Genomic DNA, 22,430 nt, shown 5'->3' with positions numbered 1-22,430 from the left:
GCGTGAGGTCCTCCTCAGTTTCAGCAAGCAGGGTTGTGTCATCTGCATAACACAGACTGTTGATGAATCTTCCACCAATCCTGACACCACACTTCTCCTCATAGAGCCCAGCCTTCCGGATAATCTGCTCTGCATACAGGTTGAAAGGTATGGAGACAGGACATATCCCTGACGTACGCCCTTCCTTGTTCTAGATCAATGATTGTGTATAAATTTGTGTTTGTGATTGGGATTAAATTTCAACAACATGAATTTTAAACTACCTTTAGTTTAGTACCTATAATAATGACTTCACATTAAACCTTTCCTCAGAGTCACCTCTGAAAGAATTACCACCAAAAATCCCAGGTCCCAGGCACCTGGAGATTCTGATCTAGGAGGGCTGGTAAACAACTTAGAAATCTACTTTTAAGCTTCTGAATTGGAAATCACGTGAATATTGACTATTTTACATCCCCCAAAGAGACCTACTTGGGGTTTGTTTGTGTTGAGGAACAGTAAAGACTCTGGCTCTTTTTCCAGTTGAGCATGCGGTAACCAGAGGTTGCTTTGTAACTAGCCATGTTAACTGCCGCTAATGAGACAGTACAAAGTGCCTTTAAGTTTGTGTATTAGATAGATCTTCTTTAGGTTAATTCTTCAAAATTGCGTCCATTTTGGGTGTGTCTAGGCAAGCTTAACTTCATTTATTCCAGATCTAGACACCTCTGCTGGTGATTTAGAATGAGCACTCTACCTGTGAGGTTTTGGAAAGCCAATCTGTTTATCCTTGATCTAAGGACTGTCCCAGTATTTTTTATTTTTAGATTACTCTTGTTGTTGTTGTTATGTGCCGTTGAGTCGTTTGCGACTCATAACGACCCTATGTACAACAGCCCTAAACCCTGGAGAAAGTATTTACATTCAAGAAAGATCTGTTCTTTTTTTATGAAGATGGCTCTGAAAATGAAGAAGGAAGCCCCTGCCCCTCCCAAAACTGAAGTCAGAGCAAAGGTGTTAAAGGCCAAGAACACAGTCCTAAAGGGCATCCACAGCCACAAAAAAAAAAAAAAAAAAGAGAAGACCCACACATCACCTGCCTTCTGGTGGCTAAGACACTGAGAGTCTGAAGGCAGCCCAAATACTTCCAGAGAGTACCCCCTAAGAGAAACAAGATTGACCACTGTGCCATCATCAAGTTTCCCCTGACCACTGAGTCAGCCATGAAGATAGAAGATAACACACACTTGTGTTCATTGTGAATGTCAAGGTCAACAAGCACCAGATCAAACAAGCTATACAGAAGCTCTGTGACACTGCTGTGTCCAAGGTCAATACCTTGATTAGGCCTGATGGAGAGAAGGCCTGTGTTCAGCTCGCTCCTGACTGTAATGATTTGGTTGTTGCCAACAAAATTGGGATCATCTAAATGGAATCCAGCTGGCTGATTCTAAGTATATATTTTTCTCACCAAAAAAAAAAAAAAAAAGGAAAGGAAAGGCCTATCAGTTGTAGACTAGATTGCCTAAGTCTGGGATGGAGCCCATGATTTTCCATTTCTAACAAATGCCCAGGCCATACCTCGGCTGTGGGTCCTCGCAGCCCCTGCAAGGGTAGGTCGGGTGGTAAAAGAGTCCCACATGTGTATGGGACTTGTGTATGGGGAGAATGAGATAATCCTGACAAATTGACAAGGGTAGCCAGAGCTAGGGTAGGAGAAGCAGTGGTAACTTCCACAGAGGAGGAGAAAGAAGAACTGAGAAGACCTGACTTTCAGGGACCCATTGAGCCAGGAAAAGACAGAAGAGGTGCAGGGAGCCTATCACTCCACCACAAGAGCAGATATTCCAACTTAAGAGGAGATGTCTGGAGGTGCTACCCAGGAGCTCATGGGGAGACTCGCAGAGCTTTTCAGAGTCTGGAGAATAAGTGACGGACTTGCACTGTTCTCTCCGGCTTCCTGGGGAGCTTCTTGCACTGGCACCACTGTGCTTCTGTATGAAGTCAGTACCCACTCAGTGCGGTTTGAAATAATGTTTTTTTTTTGTTTTATTTTGTATTCCATGACACTGTGACAAACAACTGTTTAAGTTCTGGTACTGAAACCAGATGCTTGAAGGATTTTTTTTTTAAATCAATACTCCCTTGATATAACAGACTCCCAAACACTCCTCCCAAAGACCGAGCTAAAGAGACTGTTATCTGCAGATAGTTTTAAGATGGTATCAACCTAGCCCTACTGAGGAAGTGTCAAAGAATGTTTCTTGATATCCAAAGTGTACTAAGAACCACAAAGGGTGTGGTTTAGAGAAACAGAAATTAGGTAAAGGGTTTCCTGCAGATCCAAATGCTGCAAATCCAAACGATCCAAATTTTTTCTGTCCCACCGTAGGCCAGGGAGGCCCCAAAATAGAAATGAAGCTCCCTGGGGCTGGCTTTACTCATTCTGCTGGAAAGCTAACTGCTGACATGTGTTTTTACAAATATGGTTGCTAATGGAAACCGCTTCGGGCAAATGACAGCACCCAAGATTCTCATGTGACCCCTGCACAATTTTTGGAAGAATGTGACTTCACCAAAAACAAGAAATGAAATGCTGTGCCCATATGTTTTAATCAAGTTCAAGGAACTATGTTGTTGGCCAGAGACCAGAACTGTGAAATAAATAGCAGGCATAATTAATTTTTAAGATGTGGTCAACATTGTAAAATGGAAAAAAAGAGTAGATAATAGCTCTGCTGAAATCTGGCATCCACATACAAAGCAAAAGACAGTCCACCACTAAGTCACAGTGCGTATTTCAGAAGACTTGATTTTCCTGGTAGAAATGTGTCAGGCAGGGATATTCTTCAAATAGGAAGCCAAATGACAGCTCATTGGATAACTAGAAAACCCAGGATGGCCTGTGAAAAACAATGTATATAAACTTTGTAAGTAAGCCAGTATAAAAGAAAAATGTTATATAAGATAAAACCAAAATGAAAACAATACTCCTTTGTAGGCATAGCCATGGAGCCACACTTTTTGCTCAGCTGGACTCATGCACAGAACACTTTGGAATACAGAGGATACGAGTAATGCTCTAACTGTGTACCAGGCACATATATTATGTTCCTTATTGCTAACGTGTTTGGAAAGATTTAGTCTTCTTTGTAGTCTTAAGAGGGAGTTAAGTAGTATCAGACCATTGGGTTCTGCCCAGTGGGGTAATAACTTTCATGCTAAACTTTCATGAAACCTTATGTGGAATTTGAATGCATGTTTAAGGATATGCCAAAGAGGGAAGTGGTACAAAATAATTTCCACATCAACATTGTACTGTGTCATAGAAATCAAAGGAAATAGGAAAATCAGGAGACCCTCTAGATTTTATTCCCATCTGCAGTCTGGCTCTACCTTGACAGAACAAGGTGATGAGCAGCTTCAGGATGTTGAAATCTGGGCCACCAGATACCTCTGTGGAATACATTAGCTATCAGCCAATACCATAGAGAAAGAGCTTTGTAGTTCACCCCAAATGACAATTAACAACACTCATCAAAGAAGACGCAAGAGCATTTCCTTTACAGGAAACAATGAACAGTCCTAAGGGGGAATGACTGAATTTCTAGTACCACTAGAAAGAAAATCAGCCCACACAGCATTTATGAAACACTTGATTTACACCCCAGTGGCATTAACTTGGCATCATATTGAGGGAAAGAATGGCTTCCTAATTTGAGATCATATGTGCGGGAAGTAATGAAGTGGGCCCGAGGTGTTGGAGAGGGAGCACGTCACTTCAGACGGAAATGATCACATTCCGTTCTTATAGCGCCCCGATCTGTCTCACAGAGAACCTCATCTGGGCTGCATTAGCCAGCCAGCCACATAGCCTCCCACGAGCTGTGTGCCTTCCCTTCCGCACCCCACCCCCCGCGCCCCCCGAGTTGTTTTCCACAGCCCTTAACCCTGATCACAACTCAATCCTGGGTGTGGTTGCTGGGGAAGCTTCATTTGAACAGGACATGACAGGCAGCACAGATACAAGGACCATGAACTTATTTAATAAAGGTTCACTTGAGATTCCACGCTTCTGGTTTGTGCACATTCATACCTGTATTTGAGGAGGCAACTTCAAGATGTACTCAAGATGCTACTCTGTTCTTAACACGTTAGCCTGAGAAGGGAAGTAGGTGAGGCATGAAGGCAACTGTGTCATAGAAGTAAACAGTGATGGTGTTTCAACTTGAGAAATCCTCTCGGCTCAAAAGTCAGAAAAGGGGAGATTTGTGTCCCTAAAATTTTCACCTCAAACTGAAAATGTATGGGATCATGTGACCAAATAAGCGCTCCTTTCACTTCCCTCCCCAGTACCCTTCCTTTCCATGGAAATTCTGGAGCTTATGTTTCAGGCTTTCTTCCTGCCCTGCTGCTTTGTGGTTTGTCATAGCAGGGAGCCAAAAAGGCCTGTATTATTTATTGTTCCTTATAATTAAAATACCACATAACAGTGTAGGGTGATGCTCTTGGACCAGTGCACCCTCTCCTTTCTTCCTCAGGTGTTTGTAAAGGTAAATACAATGCTTTAGAGTGTGCCTTCTTTTAGGGTGTTTTGAGGGGTGTTGTGGCTTTGACTTCCAAGTCTGGCCTGGGTTCTGACTCTGGGTCAGATGGAAGACTGAACCATCTGCTGAGGGAAGATGACACACCTCCAAGGGTGACTGGCACAGAATAAATATCCACCTAAGTAATGGCTACTCTTTTTCTAGGTTTGATAGGTTGTAGAGTGTTTGCCTTAGCTAATTCTATGGGATGGGACTCTGGGTTTGTATAGTTTTGGATATCTGTACCTATAAAACAGAGGCTGTACTAAATAACCGGTTCAGCAGATTTTCAACTCAGCTGATATCTCTAATTCTAATTGTGGTGAAAGAGAAAGATTAAAAGAAAGGATTCATGGAAGACACTGTGCAAGGATGCGTGTGCATCACATGTAATTGTTATTATCATGCTCAGTGAGTGATCAGTGCAAAAGGAGAGGATCAAAGGAGAATGTAAGCTGAGCCCCCTATGCTCACTGCACCTTGCCAAGTATTTTGCCAGTGATTAGCTCTTGACTCCAGCCCTCCCTGCTTCCCAGTGAGGTGGCTAGTTTTACCTCCATTTTTCAAATGAAGTGATTTATTCAAAGTCACACAGCAAGTACGTGATTGAGCTGGAATGTGAACTCAGATCTTCTAATCCCAGATTCCCTGAAAAATTGTAGAATTGTGCAGTTCATTGCCCTCACTCCCCACCCCTCCTCTTTCCCTCCTGTGGGTCCGCTTAAGCTGGCATAAATTTTAGAAAGAGCTAATTCTTCCTGCTGGACAGGCCATAAGTAAGATGCATCATAATTAGCCATGTCTGATTGACCTCCTGTTGTCCTAAGCTGTAGCCCCTAATTGTATGGTGGTGGGGGTTTTGCTATGGCTAGTTTTATCATTTTGACAGTTTGCTAATAAAAGGTCACCTAGGTACAGAAGTACTCTGATTTACATATGGCAAGTAAGAGAGCATTATGGGAAGTCAGCGACTAGGGTGGGTCTGTGCATTTGTTGCTATTGACACCCATGCTGAGCTTCCATAATTGACAAGAAATGCTATTATTAAGCAGGTCTGTTGAGATAATTAGCACTCAGGGTTGCATTTTTAATCGGACTTGAGTCAGATAATTTATCACAGCAGTAGCAAGCTGTCAGGGTCATACAATAAATACTCATTAAGGCTGAATAAAGATTAACTGCAGAGTGAAAGAAAATTAGGCCAAGTAGTAACATTTGATTTCAATATTTACAATGCTAATTTGGACTGATATTGGCAAAAAGATCAGATCCCCAAATTGAGCTCATTTATGAAGGAAAGAGAGAGGGAGTGCTATGTGGAGATGCCTGAGTGGGGATCATTTTAAAGCTTAAAATCTTCTTTCTAATTGATTGCCAAAAATACTAATTTTGAAAAGCTCATTTAGTGTGACTGTTCCAGTAGCCTTGATATCGTTGCATTAGTAAGATGACAACTCCAAACAGAGAAATTGTGCATCTTGAAGGCATGCCTAATTTGTTAACATTAGTCAGTTACTGCACTTTTAATTTAATGCAACTCACTTGTCTTTGGTTCATACATGGGCAGTTTATGGCACTTCAAGTTAATTAAAAACACCTACCATTAAAACATGCAACATCTTTGAAAGGGAAAAGGAAGTCATTTCAGGCCACTATATTACCAGGCCAAGACATTTATGTACTTGCTTATAATTTACAGTATACTAAAGATAGGGAACCAAATGAGAACATTAGTATTTATGAATACAGTAAATTTTGTTGACAAAACCAGTGTAAAAGGTCAGATACAGAATCCACAGCAAATGTGCAGTTTGTTTATCAGGCTGAAGTCTTAAGATTTTAATAGAAAATTAATTTCAAGGGCTACTGCCTTAGTGTAAAGGCCCCAACAGTCTCTGGCTGAGCCCCACCCCCAGCCAGACTCTTCTTGGCATCTGTGAATTGTCATTGGACTTGAAGATTTCAGCCACATCGTCATCGTCATCCAGGAACTTTTGTTCAAAACCTAGCTATGATTGTCATAATTCTCTATAAAAACTATAAGCTAACACTTGACTGGAGGGAGAGCTGCTGGATACACTGGAAATGCAAACGGTAGCAAGAAAATTAATTACATTGAGGCCAAAGAACTTTGAGGTCTAGGTTACCAGAAAGGCAAATGAAGGAGATGGGGGACCTTGAGAGAAGGTTGAGGGGAAGGTAAGCTAAATCAGCCCTGGGCAAGATGTGGGAGCATTTCATAGTCACAGGAGGAAGCTACTGCCTTGTTCACAAGCCTTTCCAAGGAGTTTGTTGTCTTCATCGGAATGGCGTGAAAGTTCATTTGAACAGCTCAATACTGATGTGGTTGCTGGAAGCCAGTGAAAGGAGAGCAAATTTTTCTTTCTGGGACACAGGAAGCAACTCAGTGCTCCCCTGCCAGAGATTCTGATCTACATTTGCTCAGCACTTTGGTCCTCACTGGCCAGGGCACCAATGCACCAGCTTTCAGCCTCAAAATGCAGCAGATTCATTAGGTACAAATGGGCCAACAGAGCTCCAGATTCCATTTTATCCATCTGATGAGACCTCATCCAGTCATCCCTATAAGAATGGAAACCCAAGGATGGAATCTGAACCCACAAGAATATGCTAAGGAAGTTAGGAGGCAGACCACTAGTCTCCCTATATGACAGCTGCCAAGTATTAGAAAAGCAACTTGGTAGCTTTGCTGATGACAGGATGATATTAATTTAACCTGAAGCTTTAAATACAAGGTCCAACTTTATTTCTTCCCTATACATGCTTATTGGGGCAAATCAAACAGAAATAATGTTGTTGTTATGTGCCATCAAGTCGTCTGCGACTCATAGTGTGACTCTGTGTACAACAGCCTAAACCCTGCTCTATCCCTTGTCAATCTTATTGTCTCTGACACTCTTATCCCCATTACCCGAATGACTGAATGAATCCATCTCATCAAGGGTCTTCCTCTCCTGTGCAGTCCCTCCACCTTTCCAAGCATGTCATCCTTCTCCAAGAATTGATCCCGCCTTGCACCATGTCCAAAATATATCAGACGAAGCTTCAGAATCCTTGCCTCCAAGGAGCTGCCTGGCTTCACCCTCTCCAGGACGAACTCATTTGTTCTAGCAGTGCGTGGTATATTTGATACTCCTCTCCAGCACTACAGCTCAAAGGCATCAATTCTTCTCTCATCCCTAGTCATTGTCCAGCTCTCTGATGCATAGCAAGTAATGGCAAAGAATATGGCCTGTATCAGGCACACCTTAATCTCCAGACTGACATCATTGCTCTTTAGTACTTTGGAGACGTCTCTGACAGCAGACTTTCCCAATACAATTCGTCTTTTCATTTACTGGTTGGTGTTACAAAGAATGTTGATTGTAGAGCCAAGCAAACTGAAGTTGTCAGCAATCTCAATCTCTTCATCATCTATCACGATACTGCCAATCGGCCTAGTGGTGAGAATATTTTGTTTTCTTGATGTTGAGCTTCAATCTGTATTGAAGACAGAGATTGGGATTAACTACGTGGAAGAATAGGGCCCAAGGGTACAATCATTCTTGGGACAGTCAGCCCCTCCCTGCCTGATCCTGATCTGGGTCCTCCATACCTGACTTAACCCTCAGAGTCCTGGGAATGAGGAATCTTCGCACTGTAAAGAAGTGAGCTCCCTTTCAATGCTGTTTCTCTCCCTGGTCCCCTTCCTTCCCCATCCCCAAGTCCATTATTCCCACCTATTTTGTTTTAGCTCTCTGTCAGCTAATCTTTGCTAAACTGTGAGCTGATAACAAGATTTTCCTCCTCCCAAGTATTTTAGTATTTTAAGCACTGAAGTCCTGATAACCAAATAGCTAAGTAATGAATCTCCAGCTGTAACATTTTATTAGTGGATTTTGGAGCCTCTCTGCTCTGTACTCTTCAAAGGACACTGTATGACCAGCTTCTACTCTACTTAGCCTCAGCACTGTTTCAGAGATAGGGCCAGAGCTTCTGGTTTCTAATATGACAGGGTGACAGAAGCAGAACGCAGTTGTGGGAACTGGGGAGGGCAGGGAGGGTAGGAGAGCCAGAAAGGAAAAAAAGTGAAAATTGGTATTTTCAAATCTTTGAATATGAGTCCTTGAAAATAACTACATAACTCTTTATTATAATGGCTACTATTTTTATTGAACACTTGTTATTTCTAGGCTTTGTTTAATTGGCACTTTGTATTATACTAATTATTGTTGCTGGTAAGTGCTGATGAGTAGAGTATGACTCATAATGAGCCTATGAACAACAGGTCTGAACTCTGTCCTATCCTGTGCCATCCTTAACATCCTTTATACATTTAACTCCACTGCCACAGACACTGTATCAGTCCATGTTGTTGGGCCTCTTCCTCTCCTTCATTGACTCTCCACCTTTCCAAGCATGATGTCCTTTTCCAAGAAATAGCCTCTCCTAACATCATATTCAAATATGTGAGGCAAAGCATCATGCCTACAAGGAGCCCTCTGGTTGTACTTTCTCCAAGATGTATCTGTTCTTTTGGCAGCCATGGGATATTCAGCATTCTTTTCCAACACCACAACTCAAATGCTTCATTTCTTCTTCCTTCATCCTTATTCATTGCCCAGCTCTCAGATGCATAGCAGGTGATTGGAAAGACTATGGCTTAAATTAATTAGTTAAGACTGTTGATTTAGTCTTTAAACTGACATAATTGTTCCTCAGGACTTTGGAGAGGTCCCTGACTTCTGATGATCCTGATGGCCTAAGTGACATCAGAACACGAAGAAGTTATGATGGCCTAGTGGTATAAACTGGCACTAAAATCCCAACAACACATGGTTCGAATCCAACCACTGCTCTGTGGGACAAGGTTGAACAGTATCCTCCTATGTGATTTATACTACCTCTGAAGTCCCACTGGAGGGTCAGCTATAGATTAGTTCTGACTTGAGAGCATTAATAACAACAACATACATCTCCTGATCTCCTGACTGCTGATGCCATGGTTAGAAATAATTGGCAATTTCAGTCTTTTCTTCATCTGTCTTTGAGCTCTGGTGGTCTAGTATTAAGAAACTGCACTGCAATTCTAAAGGCATGCAGTTTGAATCCACCAGCTGCTCCTTGGGAGAAAGATAGGCAGCCTCCTCCCAAGCGATAAACTGCCTCTGAAAACCTGGACAGTCAGCTGTGAGTCACCTCTGAATCAACAGCACACAACAACATCATGATGCTGTCTATTGGCCTAGTAATGAGGATTTTTGTCTTCTTAATATTGAGATGTGTGATCCATATTGAAGGCTGCAGTCCTTGATCCTCTGCAGCAAGTGTTTCACATCCTCCTCACTTTTGGTAAGCAAGATGTATCATCTGCATAACACAGTTGTTGATGAGCCTTCCTCCAATCCCGATACCACACATACTATACTACTCATACTTTTCATTTAGTACACATACATAAACTATCCCTTCCACATTTTGTATATAATTGAGGCACAGAAATAATACATAACTTGCCCAAGACTGTAACACCAGTAAGTGGTAAAGCTGACATTAATAAACTTTGGACTTCCATAGAAATTCTGCAGAGATGGTCAGTAGATAAATTAAGATAAACAAAACAAGATCTGAACACAAACGTGATACTATGTTTTTTATTTTTATTTCAAGTAAGGTTTCATGTTGGAAAGTTAAGAACAGAACAAATCATGCTCTCATAAAAACATAAACTAAATTCCCTAAAGTGAGAAAGACATGAAATAGTCCAGGCTCACCATGGATTCATGTAGCAGTTTATTCTGTGATACTAATGAAACCTCAGAGATCCTTTCTTAAACCTCTAGAGCTTGGATCGGACAATGAAATGTTTAAAATTTGTGATAGATTATTTCAACCAAAATTTTCCTCAGCCAGTTAAATAACTTTGGCATATCCATTCTATTTAAAACCATGAAGTAGATCTGTATGTCCTGAGTTTAAAAAGAAGAAAAACAATTTTCAAAGTATGATGATCTTGTTGGTGTTTTTTTTTTAATAAAAAGAGGAATGACTGTGTGAAGCGCAGGGTATGTGTATAAACAAAACACAATATATACAAATTTTGTATGCAAACCAACATAAAATAAATTTTTTTAAAAAAATAAAAATGTTAATAAAGAGATTACACAGAAAACTGCATCCCAGAGCCTTCTCCAAGAGCTGCCAGTTGTTGGGATGTTGGATTGTAAGGCCTTCTCCCTTCCTACCTTAAGTACTTAGGGGTTTTGTTCATTTGTAAACCAATATAAAATAACAACATTTATATATATATTTCTTTCATGTACATTGTATTTCACACATTTCTTCATTCACATTGTGTTTCATACAATCATTCCCATATACTATGTTTTATAAAATTAATCACCATTAAAAATGGGAGAGACTAGAGATCATTACACTGAGTGAACTAACTCAGTGTTATAAGGGCAAATACTGCATAAGACCATTTCAAAAATAAAGGGCAACTAGTAAATGTGGAAAAAGGTCCAAAGTGGAAGGGGGGAGAAAGGCTGATGGGGATAAGGGGGCCAATCACAGGGTCACAGAGTTTGGCAGGCAGAGGGAGAAGGTGGAGGCATTAGCATACAACTACTGGGGACCTGCTTAAGGGTGCTTTGGGGTTTTTTGGTATATGTGTGATACCCTTGAATTCTAAGGAAGCAGAGAGATTTCACAAGAACTTATTTTAATGAACAGTCACTATTTGGTCAGGTTTATGAGCTTTCCTAATGGGATATAAAGTTTTTTCATGGCATATTGATTCTATTGTTATATATCCATAAAAAACAAGATAGATTGTGGTTGCTTTCCCACCCCCCCTTCTTTGTAACTAGTAAACATATTCTACAGATTTTTGAGGCAATAGCTTATTTCTGTTCCAGTTAGTGCATATATTTTTGAAGAGAAGGATATTCTGGTCACTTTGTACCAAACCAGTATAGGAGGAAATCATGAAACCATAATAAAAAAAAATATGCAAAACCCCAAAGATAATAATTATAGTGCCAACCGTCATATTTATGTTCTTATGTGACAAAAATAAAATAAACAGAACATTTGCCTATTTAACAGTTTTTACCTATACAATTCAGTGGCATTGGTTACATTCGTCATGTTGTGCCCCCAACACCATTGTCTGTATCCAGATTATTCTAGCATTCATTTAGCATAAATTTAGTGATTAAGCTATGACTCACCCTTCTTTTGAGCTATCGATACCACTGATAGATTTGACAACCGTCTTTGTTGAGTAATTAGTCTTTACCTCATTTATTCTATACATCAGCTCTATGACGTAGGTATTACATTGGTTCCCATTTTCACGGAGCTAGTAAGAGGGGGAGAAAGACAACCGATCTCGTCTTGTGAGATTTACTGCCCCTGAAAATCCACTGGAAGGTCAGCTGTGAGTCAGTTCCAAATCGACAGTACACAACAAGAAGATGTAAGTAATGGGAGAGGCCCTGGTATTGCATACAGTTAACTAAAGTGTTAAAGGTTCAAGAACACCCAGACGCTCCTCAGAAGAAGGACTTGATGATGTTTTGGAGAGAAATCAGACACTGGAAAACTTTGGAGCCTAATTCTATTCTGTCACATGTGGGGTTGTGATAATAAGCCTTGAATCCAACCAGTTTGTTTAGAAAGTGTTGGAGTATAGTTCCAAACCTTGTCTGTGAACTACTCTTAACGGTATCCTTTATGTGAACCATTGTGCTAAACTGCTTTCCTGTGAAGTAAATGGCTGGATACAAGAGTTTTCTTCTTAATGCAGAAATCTGTCTTTTGTCTCTAAGAGATGTATCTAGAAAGTAAAGTAGGCAAGACTTCAACAACTCTAGCTGACATCAAGCAATATAAGTGCACAAGACAGTCTAACACTGTTAACAAAGCCTCACATGAAGATTTAAAAATGAATAAAATGCTTGTCTGCAGAAACAAATAGAGCAAAGCTAAACATCAGAACTGTACAGCCGAACACCTACATTAACTTGCTGTGTAATGGGCTACTTAAACTGGGAGTTACCAAGCATGTCCATAATTTCAAATATTTGGGCATGATTAAAGCAGGGAATGGTATGGAAATATGTTTAGCTAAAGCATGGAGCTCATTCTGGAAGGGATAATAAACACAGAATTGTTGACAACAGCAAATAAATCAGAACACGCCTTATGAGCCTTTTTATACCATCCGCAGGCAGGATAAGTAATCAGAATAGACATGGGAGAGCGTTTTAATCTTTACTACCATCATCTGATATCAAAATCATAGTAGAAGTAACCAAGTGGATAAAATAAAGCTGAAAGCCTGCATACTCTTTCAGGAATACTCGGTGACTGGCTTTGTACATTGGATGTAAATCCAGTACACACAAAGGTGTACTGAGCTTCCTGAAGAGCAGTGTGTAGATGTGTAAACTGCACAAATGTAGAGCAGCAATAGCTCAGTGTTTTCACAGTAACAATTATGGTAATAAACTTTATTTTACATAATGGAAACCTTTTTTCATTGCACTCAGTTGGTAAGAAAACTGGACTCATCCAAGTGAGGCATGCTGTTAGAGCAGACACAAATGAGTAAAAGGGTTGGTGAATAATTGGGTTAGACATGTTGCTGAAGGCCAGGCAAAAGGAAACTTTTCAAGTAAACATGTTGTTACTTCTGGTCACCAGAGGAAGCATGTCCTTTTGGCAACTGTGTGGTTTCTCTCACTCAGCTTTCCTTCCAAACTCTGTTTGACCTCCCATTCTTTGGGTCATCTTTCTTTTCCCTAAAGTAAAAGGAAAGAAAAAGCTTTTGTTTTACTTTAATGACATTTTTAGAGAAAACAAATGAGCAATGCTAGTTGGAGCTTTAGCAGTGGTGTTCCTATTTACAGATGTTCTTGTTTTTAACTTCTTAGAAGCATAATGTGGGAAGACTGCTTGGAGCATGGTTGGGACTAGGGGGAGGCCAACAAAGCGCCCAGGGAGCAGAACTCTAACATCCTGGAGCGAGCACCTCCTCAGATTTTGCCCCTATGGTGCCTCATTCGCCTCACCTTATCTGGAGCCTCCATGGACCAAAGACACCCTGGGTTCGGGATCCACTTCTGCTGTGACACACTCTGAACTCATCAGACTACAGCAGTTTCTTCCCGACTAAGATGGCTTGGAAGCTCCATAATCAAAACAGCCTTAAAGATAACTGTTTTTGTGTAAATATACTTTCCATTTTGTTGATGGGTAGTCAATGAAAACTGTTTCATTTTTTTGGTTCACTATAATTCTCAATAAATTGGCAATAAGCTTATTGCCATTTAATCTACTGCAACTCACTCTACACCCCTCATATCATGGGATAAACTGCTTCTTGGAATTTTCTTGACTGTGATTCTTTATGCAAGCCAGTCACTAGGCCCTTCTTTTGCAGCACCACTGGATAGGTTTGAAATAACATCCTTTATATCACCAAGCCAAATTGTCCCATTCAGGGACCTTTGCATACAATAAATTCCACCAATTTAAAGAGCTCACTTCAATGGTTTTAATCTATTTGCTATCATCTAATTGTAGTCCATTTCTATCTTCCTAAATTATATGCATGTCACTTCCATTCCCATTCCTTCCTTCCACTCCAAGGCAAACATTTCATCTGTTTGGGGCTTGCTCTGGGAATTTCATACAAAATGGGGCTTTTTGTATGTGGTTGCTTTCCCTAAGAAAATGTTTTTAAGGATAGTTCATCTGTGTTGTAACATATACTTCATTCCTTTTCCTGGCAATACAGTGTTCCATTATTTGGACATACCCCGTTTTATTTATTCATCCATCATTTGAGAAATGTTTCCATTTTGAAACCCTGCTACACTGGTTTCTAAACAAGCTGCATTTATCCTACATGCTCACCAGCAGTGTATGAAGATTTCTGTTTCTCCATGTTCTCTACATTGGTTTTTCTGTCTTTTATTATAACCCTTCCTAGCAGTATCTTATTAAATAACACTTCCCTAAGACTGGTACTATTTGATCATCTTTTCATCTGCTTATTGGCCATTTGTACATCTTTTGGAGGACTGTCTATTCCAATTGGCCTGTTTTAAAAAATGGGATTTTTTCCTTTTATTTTTAACCATTGAGTTGTAAGAATTCTTCGTAATGAAAAATAAACAAACTAAATTTAAAAAAAAAAAAGAATTCTTCATATGTTTGGCATACAGGACCTTTATGGGATACATGATGTCCAACTGTTTGCTCCCATTCTTCCGATTGGCCTTTCTTGATAAAATTACTTGCACCATGGAAGTTTTTCATTTTGAAGTTCAGTTTCACTTTTGTTGCCTGTGTGTTGGAGTCAGTGAAGATACCTAACCCAAGCTCATGAAGATATACTATTCTTTCTCTTTTACATGTTTTCTAGTGTTTAGCTCTTGCATTTAGTAATACAAGTCATTTTGAGTTAGCCCAACTGAGTCTTTAGCTTTTGCACAGTTATCTTCTCTATGGAATGGATGGATTGGTATGATTTTTCAGACAAGACGTGGAGGCACAATGTAACGGCTTTGGTGATGATGCCACAGAGTACCATCTGTCATAAAGCATTGGTCCTCCCGATCTTAAGTACTGTACCTCAGTGCAAAATGAAAAGTCCTTACTGATTTTTAAACTTTGTTTAGCTTTTAATTGCCCTTGAAATGCCCTTTAGATGGTGCTGTTGCATTTCCTCTTTTTTCATTTCCTTTGGTTATATAAAGTGGAGGATTTTCATTCTGCTTTGGTAAGGCACATAATTTACTAATAGAAAACATTATGCCAAAGTAAAAAACTAAAACATGCCTTTTAGATGACATTTACAGGATATTCCGTATCTAATTCTTAGCAATTTTAGTTAGCAATTCTTTAGCACATGACTCAGTGAATGTACTTCTCCAACAGGGTTCTTTTGAATGTGAGCCTTAACTATCAAGTGAGCATGCAGGCTTCTGAGAACTGGGAACACAACCAGTTAAGAACTCCATGTGGAATTAATGATGATTTCCAGCTCATACTCTTTCAACTTCCATGCAGCTAATTAAAAAGTAAAACTTTCAAGTGGTTGGCTTCCTAAAAAGAAATACATTCTTCATGTTGGCTGTTTGCAGAATGCCTCTTCTGTTAAGGAACCTGTGTACAGTTTTTACATCTCATTTCCTGGATTATCTTCCCTGTGCCAACTCACAGTGTGGGACATTGGGAAACCGTATGCTTTTTTTTTTTTACCCACTTAAAAAATTCCCAGGAAGGGTGTTTTTTTTCCACTCCAACTGCCTTCCCATTATGTTCCACAGTCTACCAAGCTTGCCAGAACTCAGCAGGTAGCCCACATGGTATGCGTGTCTGTGTGAGAAAGCTCCCCTGATGTGGACAAGATGTTAGTTGTAAAATGAAGCCAACATCTTGTCCACAAGTGTGCAGAAATGCAGTATATCGGAGAGCACCAAGGCCATAAAGAATATTTAGTTGTGTAGGCTTTCTAGAATGACTCTCTTGTTAAGAATGTGACTCAGATATCAAGACATCTAAATCCAGAAGGAATATCTACAGCCAGAGTACCTGTTGTTCTTTGTACTTTTTCCTAAACACACAACATCATCATCATATTCATGTGCCTTTTTTTATAAAGTACAGAGTCCCAAAGGAGGGCCAGAGAAGGATTTTACTGAGGATTGGTTCCTACTGGTAGAAGCAGCCCTGTTAATTTCTGCGTTTTACATTTCAGTCTGGCTTTGTGCCATGAGTTTTGTTTTGGAGAAATTTCTGTTTAGTAGTTACCAATTAACTAGGAATTACCTCTCATTTTTGCCTCCTCTTCTGCATTAAAAATCATCACTTTGCATTGCATGCCTGTTTACACTATGGATTAAATGTTATCTTTATTAAACCATCTTCAACCACTAAATTTAGGGCATTAAAAAAATTATGAGATCTTCTTTAGCATGCTTTTACCAGAAATATTTTGGCCATATTTACAGTAAGCATTTGAGTATGTATTTTTTAAAAAAATTGATAAAAAATGGGAGTACCTCAAGGGAGTATTTCATATTTCATAGTCTTATTATAATTTATATATGCTTTAAATTGTTTTCTGTCTTGTACATATTTCTCCCGCTTGTTGGGCTTTAAACTCTTTGAGGTAAGAGACTCAAATTTGTTTTATATCTAACCTGTAATTACCTCAGAACCAGCCCCAAGTAGTACTCAGCCATCGGTTGTCACTTTGAATTGTATTCATAACTCCTAGAACCGAAGCTGTAAGCTAAGAATAATAAAAATATATTTTGATGACTTTTTTCAGTATGTTTTTAGGACCTTGTATTATTAAATTATTAATTAACTATCAATTATATAAACTCAATATAGTTAAATGTATACAATTACATTTTCAGTGTTTTTCTTCTGTAAACTGTCTTTTTTTTAAAGTTATCCAAAAATCATTTTTAGACAGTTGTCACAGTTCAGTCAAAATTAAGATGTGATGTGCAAGAAGGAAGATGGCATTTGGGGGAAAGGAGATGAAATTAGTTTGAAGTTGATTGGCTTCTTTTCTGCTTCTGTGTTCCTACTTCTTCCAGGTTGATGTAGAAGTTTGGACTTATCTGGGTCCATTCCAGCCTCAGGGTTTTGTTTCTGTACCTGTGAATTCACTTACCATCTTGCTATCCTATGATAGGAGGAGCTCTTCATTAGCATGTAGGAACAATACCAGGACTTCTGACTTGCAGGTGGCTTTGTGAGAAGTCTTTAAATAGCCTAACCATAGAATGCTAAAGCAACAGAAATGCAGTCTTGGACTTTACACACTTCAATTTACAGGCAACTCCTAAGTTACAAGTAGACTGTATTAGAGAAGTTTATTTGTAAACCAGTCGGTTGGGAAATAATGTTCTTTCCACAGAATCTAAGTGAGGCTCAGGGTTCCAGGTTAGGGGGTGAAATCTCCTTTAATGTCACTGAACCTTTGTATACATGAGATAAGTAAGTGAAGAAAGCAGTGCTATACCAACAAAAAATCTGTGAACTTGAAATAAGTAGTTTATTCATATGGAATGTGGTCATTTTAATAAATGGAAATGTTTGTGGAGATTTTTCTAATAAGAATTTCAGAAAAGGAAAAGGAAAGAGAAATTCTTATAGTACAGTCTAGAAAACAAGGGGGGTGAAAAATGAAAGGAGTAAAATCAAACAGAATGCTCCCGTGGAAGTTATCTAAACTGTGAAGATTAAGAAACATAGAATACCTTCTTAACCACCATACATGAGAAGTGGTATGTAGGTGGACAGCATTCCTGGGCAGAACACGACTCTGCCTTTTACCTGAGATTGCTCATTTGCTGGTTAGGTTGAAGTCTTGAGTACAGCTTCCAGATGATATAGAGGGAGGACTACAGTGTTTTCATAAGCTAGAGGTTTTCCTATCCTTGAATCAACATGAGTGTTATTTCTAAACAGGGGGTACATTCTGTTTGGTTCATGTTATGAAGTATCTAGAAGAGAATTCTATAACATCCAAATTTGAGTCCAAGAGTGCTTTTCATTTAAGAGTTAAAATGCCCTAGGAGAAGTTACTAAAAACTTTTCTTCATACGCTTTCAAAGGCGCCCACAATATTCATGTTAATGGTTAAAGTTATAATCCGTTTAGGAAATTATAATCCTACTGAAAGATTGGATGTTTATAGCATATGTGTTCCTTCAGTTGGTATAAACTCATCTTTTTTAGAGAAGTCTTTTATTTTCAGTATAAAAAATGTCCACGAGGTCAAAGGGGGTAGAGGCAGATGCCTACATGGGGGGCAGCACGGTGGACCTTCCCAGCCCCAGCAGTCCTTTGATCTGGTGTAGGCCTCAGTCGAGTCCCAGGTAAACTATATAGGTCCAGGATGAACAGTAAGAGGGGTCAGAGATGCAAGTCTCAATGGGAGAGTAGAGGAGGGTCAACAGAGGTCATGAGAAGTCCAGAATCCAAGGTCAGGCCTGGTCAAAGTTGAGTTTCTTGGCTGCAGGAGTTTCTCCCAGCCCTTCAATATCCACTAGGTCATTGTTGGCGTCAGAGTCGTTCAGAGCACTGAGTGTCACATCAGCCTTCTGCTTCTTTACGGGGGGGCCTCCGGCCTCAGGTACAATGGAGCTGCTGGGTGGGGGGCTGCTGGAGGACGCGACAGAACACCAGATGCCACTTTCTTGGACCCTTTTCTTAGGTGATTCAGCTGGAAGGGGGATGCCAGAGTCTTCACACACCTTTCGTTTCACAGTGGCCTTTCTCTGAGCCACTGATCATTCCTTGATGACACAGCTGATGTGATTAAGATCGTCCCCAAGTCGCTTCACAGCAGCCCTCAGCATCTCGATTTCCGTCTCTGTCCATTTCGCACCTGCGGGCCAAGAGTCGGCCACGGGATGCAGCTGCATCGTCAGCTCCCCAAGCTGCTTCGTGAAGGTGGCGCCGGCCGCTGAGAAGATCTCTCTGACCTTGGACACTGACGTCATGGCCCCGCGGGCCTCCTCACAGAGACGCTGCCGTGGGCAACCCCTGGGCTGCACCGCTTCAGCCCTTGAGGGGAAGTCCCGCCCCCTAAACTCATCTTCAAAATTTATGGTATTTGCTGAAGAAGACGTTGTGGCTTTAATGGAGCAAGAACCCCAGTCTTACATAAGACCTGAGTAGCCATGACCCACAGTTAACTTGATCTCTCTCAGTCCACCTTCCCTGTGTCTGGAAGTAAACTCAACTGTCATTGCTTTCCAGTCTGATAGCTGGCCTTCCATTGGGTTTTTGGAAACTAAATTATGTGAGAAGAGATTGCCCATCTTTCTTCAGCCGAACTGCTGGTGGAAACCGCTGTTGAATGAATCAGGAAAAGGATGCTACCCTTTGGTTTAGCAGCACAACTCCCTCGTGACTACCCCATCAGAGCTCCCTGCTCTTGGCAATAGTAAATCCCACATCACAGAGTTGTCCTGAGCATCCAGACTGGTAGAAGTTGACAAAAGCCCCTCCAGGTCTCATGATCACAATGCCCACTGAATGGAACCACCATTACAGCATGTCTACAGGTCAGGCACACCCTATAATCTTCTTAATCAGATAACGCAGATTCTCCTGAAGGTCAGTTGGAATTCATTCTCAAACCTACATTGGTAACTCAGTGTCAGGAGTCACACAGGACAGGATCTGAGCCCGCCCTATGATCTTCTTAATCAGGTAACACTGATTCTGCTGGAGGTCTGTTGACATTCAGTCTTGGAGGAAGAGGGATAGGGAGGAAAATGTGCAACAATGAATGAATGGAAATCCAAGTTTTCTGTAAACTCAGTCTTCATGACTCTTCCTCTCTTTTCACTCTTTCCATTCTCCTTGGTTTGGAATCAGACTACACAATTTAGTCCTACTTCTTCAGGTAAATCCCACTGTTTCTGAAGCAGGGCATGTCCTTGTTTTTGTCAGGGACCTTTCCAGATTGCTGAAAAGCAACAATGTCAGTCTAGAGACTAAGGTGCGCCTAATCCAGACCATGGTCTTCACAATTACTTGTTATGCTTCAGAGAGCTGGACAATGACTAAGGATGACAAAAGAAGAATCGATGCCTTCAAGTCGTGGTACTGGAGAAGAGTCTTGAAACTACCATGGACTGCCAGGAAAACAAATAGGTCTGTCTTGGAGAGGGTCAAACCTAGTTTCTCCTCGGAAGTTAGGATTTTGAAGCTCCATCCTACTAACTTTGGGCACATGACCAGGAGAGATGGATTGATGCAATAACTAGGGCAATGAGGTTTGGTATGTCAGATTTAGTGAGAATGGCTCAGGATGAGGCAGGGTTCAGAGCTGTTGTACATAGAGTCGCTATGGGTCACAGGCGTTTCGATGGCTCATAACAACAGAGCAGATGACCATGCCTCTGGAGCAGCACTTTCGTATTTACACAGAACACAAACATCAAGAGGTTTAAAAATGCTTTTAATATATGCAAAGTTTGAAAAGGGACACTTGGACGTGGTTATTTGCAAGTAAGTAAACTTTGACACAATTAAGCCTTGGTGGCATGATGCTGAAGTGCTCAGCTGCTAACCAAAAAGTTGGTAGTACAAACCAGCCGGCTGTTCTCCTAGAAAGTGGAGTTGGCTCCCATAGACATTACAGCCTAGGAAACCCTATGGGGCTGTATGACTCTGTCTTACAGTATCCCTGCGACTCAGTAAACTCTAACACACGACAAACTTTGATATTAGAAGAAGAAAAAAATCTTTTTTTCAGTGGCTTACCAGTAGGCTGAAAAACATTAAGTTCTAGAATCATTCCATTTATAGATTTGTGGGAGAGGAAGAAGTGAGTGCAGAGACTCTTAAATATAGCCTCACGAAGCTATGCACAAGAGAGCTGGACAATAGTTGTGGTGCTGAAGAAGTCTTGAATATACCATGGACCACCAGGAAAACAAATAGGTCTGTCTTGGAGAGGGTGAAACCAAGTTTCTCATTGGAGGATAGGATTTGGAAGCTCCATCTCACATACTTTAGTCACGTGGCCAGGAGGGACCAGTCCTTGGAGAAGGACAGTCATGCTCAGAAAGATGGAGGGACAGTGCAGGAGAGGAAGAGCCCAGATGAGATTGATACAGTAACTGGGGCAATGGGGCTTGGTGTGTCAGTCAGTGAGTCTGGCTCAGGACTGGGCAGACTTCAGAGCTGTTGTGCATAGGGTTGCTAGGAGTCGCAGACCACTCAATGGCACATAGCAACAACAAGCTCTTGTATCTTAGTGGTAAAGAGTTGTGCTGACAACCCAAAGGAATCTGGTTCAAATCCATCGGGTACCCCACTGGAGAAAGACGGAAAAATTTCCTCCCATGTTATTTACTACCCCTGAAAACCCACTAGAGAATCAGTTAGGAGTCAGTTCTGACCTGACTGTATATAACAACAAGCTCATTGTCACATCTTTTCCCCATATCTTTGGTCTCAATTTAGACCTACCTTTTGTTATAAAGGATGGGTTTGCAGTAACTAGATAAACCATAAATGGTTAAAAACCCACCAATTTAAAGTTTTTGGGGTTTTTTAAGAAAAGGGGGAGAATAAGAGAACTGTCTCTATTTCATGTTGAGAATTATAAGTATTTGTTTAGCATGTCAGGCCAATTTTTTCTCAGGTGTGACTGGCTCTAAAACTAAGATTAAGCTATTTCAAACAACATTCTGTGTTTCTATAGACTGACTAATCATTATAGCCAAGGTTGTACTTGAAGGTAATTGTTTCAGTGTCTAAAAATAAAGTAACTGCCTTACTCCCCTCTGACTCCAAATGTCCCTTCCCAGACTTTAGATTTCTTTTTCTCTTCATTTCTCTCTTTCTACACACGCGCGCACACACACAAACACACACACACACACACACACACACACACGCTCCCCCTACCTTTTCTTTTCCCTTATTGTGCCTCTCTGCCTCCAAATATTGTTATGGTTTTTGGTTGTGGTTTTGTTGATTTTTTTAAAGTCCAGCAAATTTATTTTTTCAAATTCTCAAATGCAGTAAGGCTTTTTCCATAAAGTACATTTTGATAATGTACCTTTTCAACCTATATGCAGAACAGATTATCTGGAAGGCTTGGCTCTATGAGGAGAAATGTGGGGTCAAGATTGGTGGAAGATTTGTCAATAATCTGCGTTATGCAGATGATACAACCCTGCTTGCTGAAACTGAGGAGGACCTGAAGCGCCTGCTGCAGAGGATCAAGGACTGCAGCCTCCAATATGGATTGAGGCTCAATGTCAAGAAGACAAAGATTCTCACCACTGGGCCAATTGGCAG

General features: G+C 40.6%; 1 protein-coding gene and 1 pseudogene across 1 annotated transcript in view; one reads left to right on the top strand and one right to left on the bottom strand.

The window, feature by feature from the left end:
- JAZF1 (JAZF zinc finger 1) overlaps positions 1-22,430 on the top strand; it is a 499,696-nt gene that overhangs the window by 350,641 nt on the left and 126,625 nt on the right. The window lies entirely within an intron of this gene.
- On the bottom strand, positions 18,590-19,108 carry LOC102847653 (annotated as a pseudogene).

This window comes from Elephantulus edwardii, unplaced genomic scaffold, assembly GCF_000299155.1.
Source record: "Elephantulus edwardii isolate Elephantulus edwardi_28Jun2011 unplaced genomic scaffold, EleEdw1.0 scaffold00182, whole genome shotgun sequence".
Classification (NCBI taxonomy): domain Eukaryota; kingdom Metazoa; phylum Chordata; class Mammalia; order Macroscelidea; family Macroscelididae; genus Elephantulus; species Elephantulus edwardii.
This window is presented reverse-complemented; position numbering and strand designations above follow the sequence as displayed.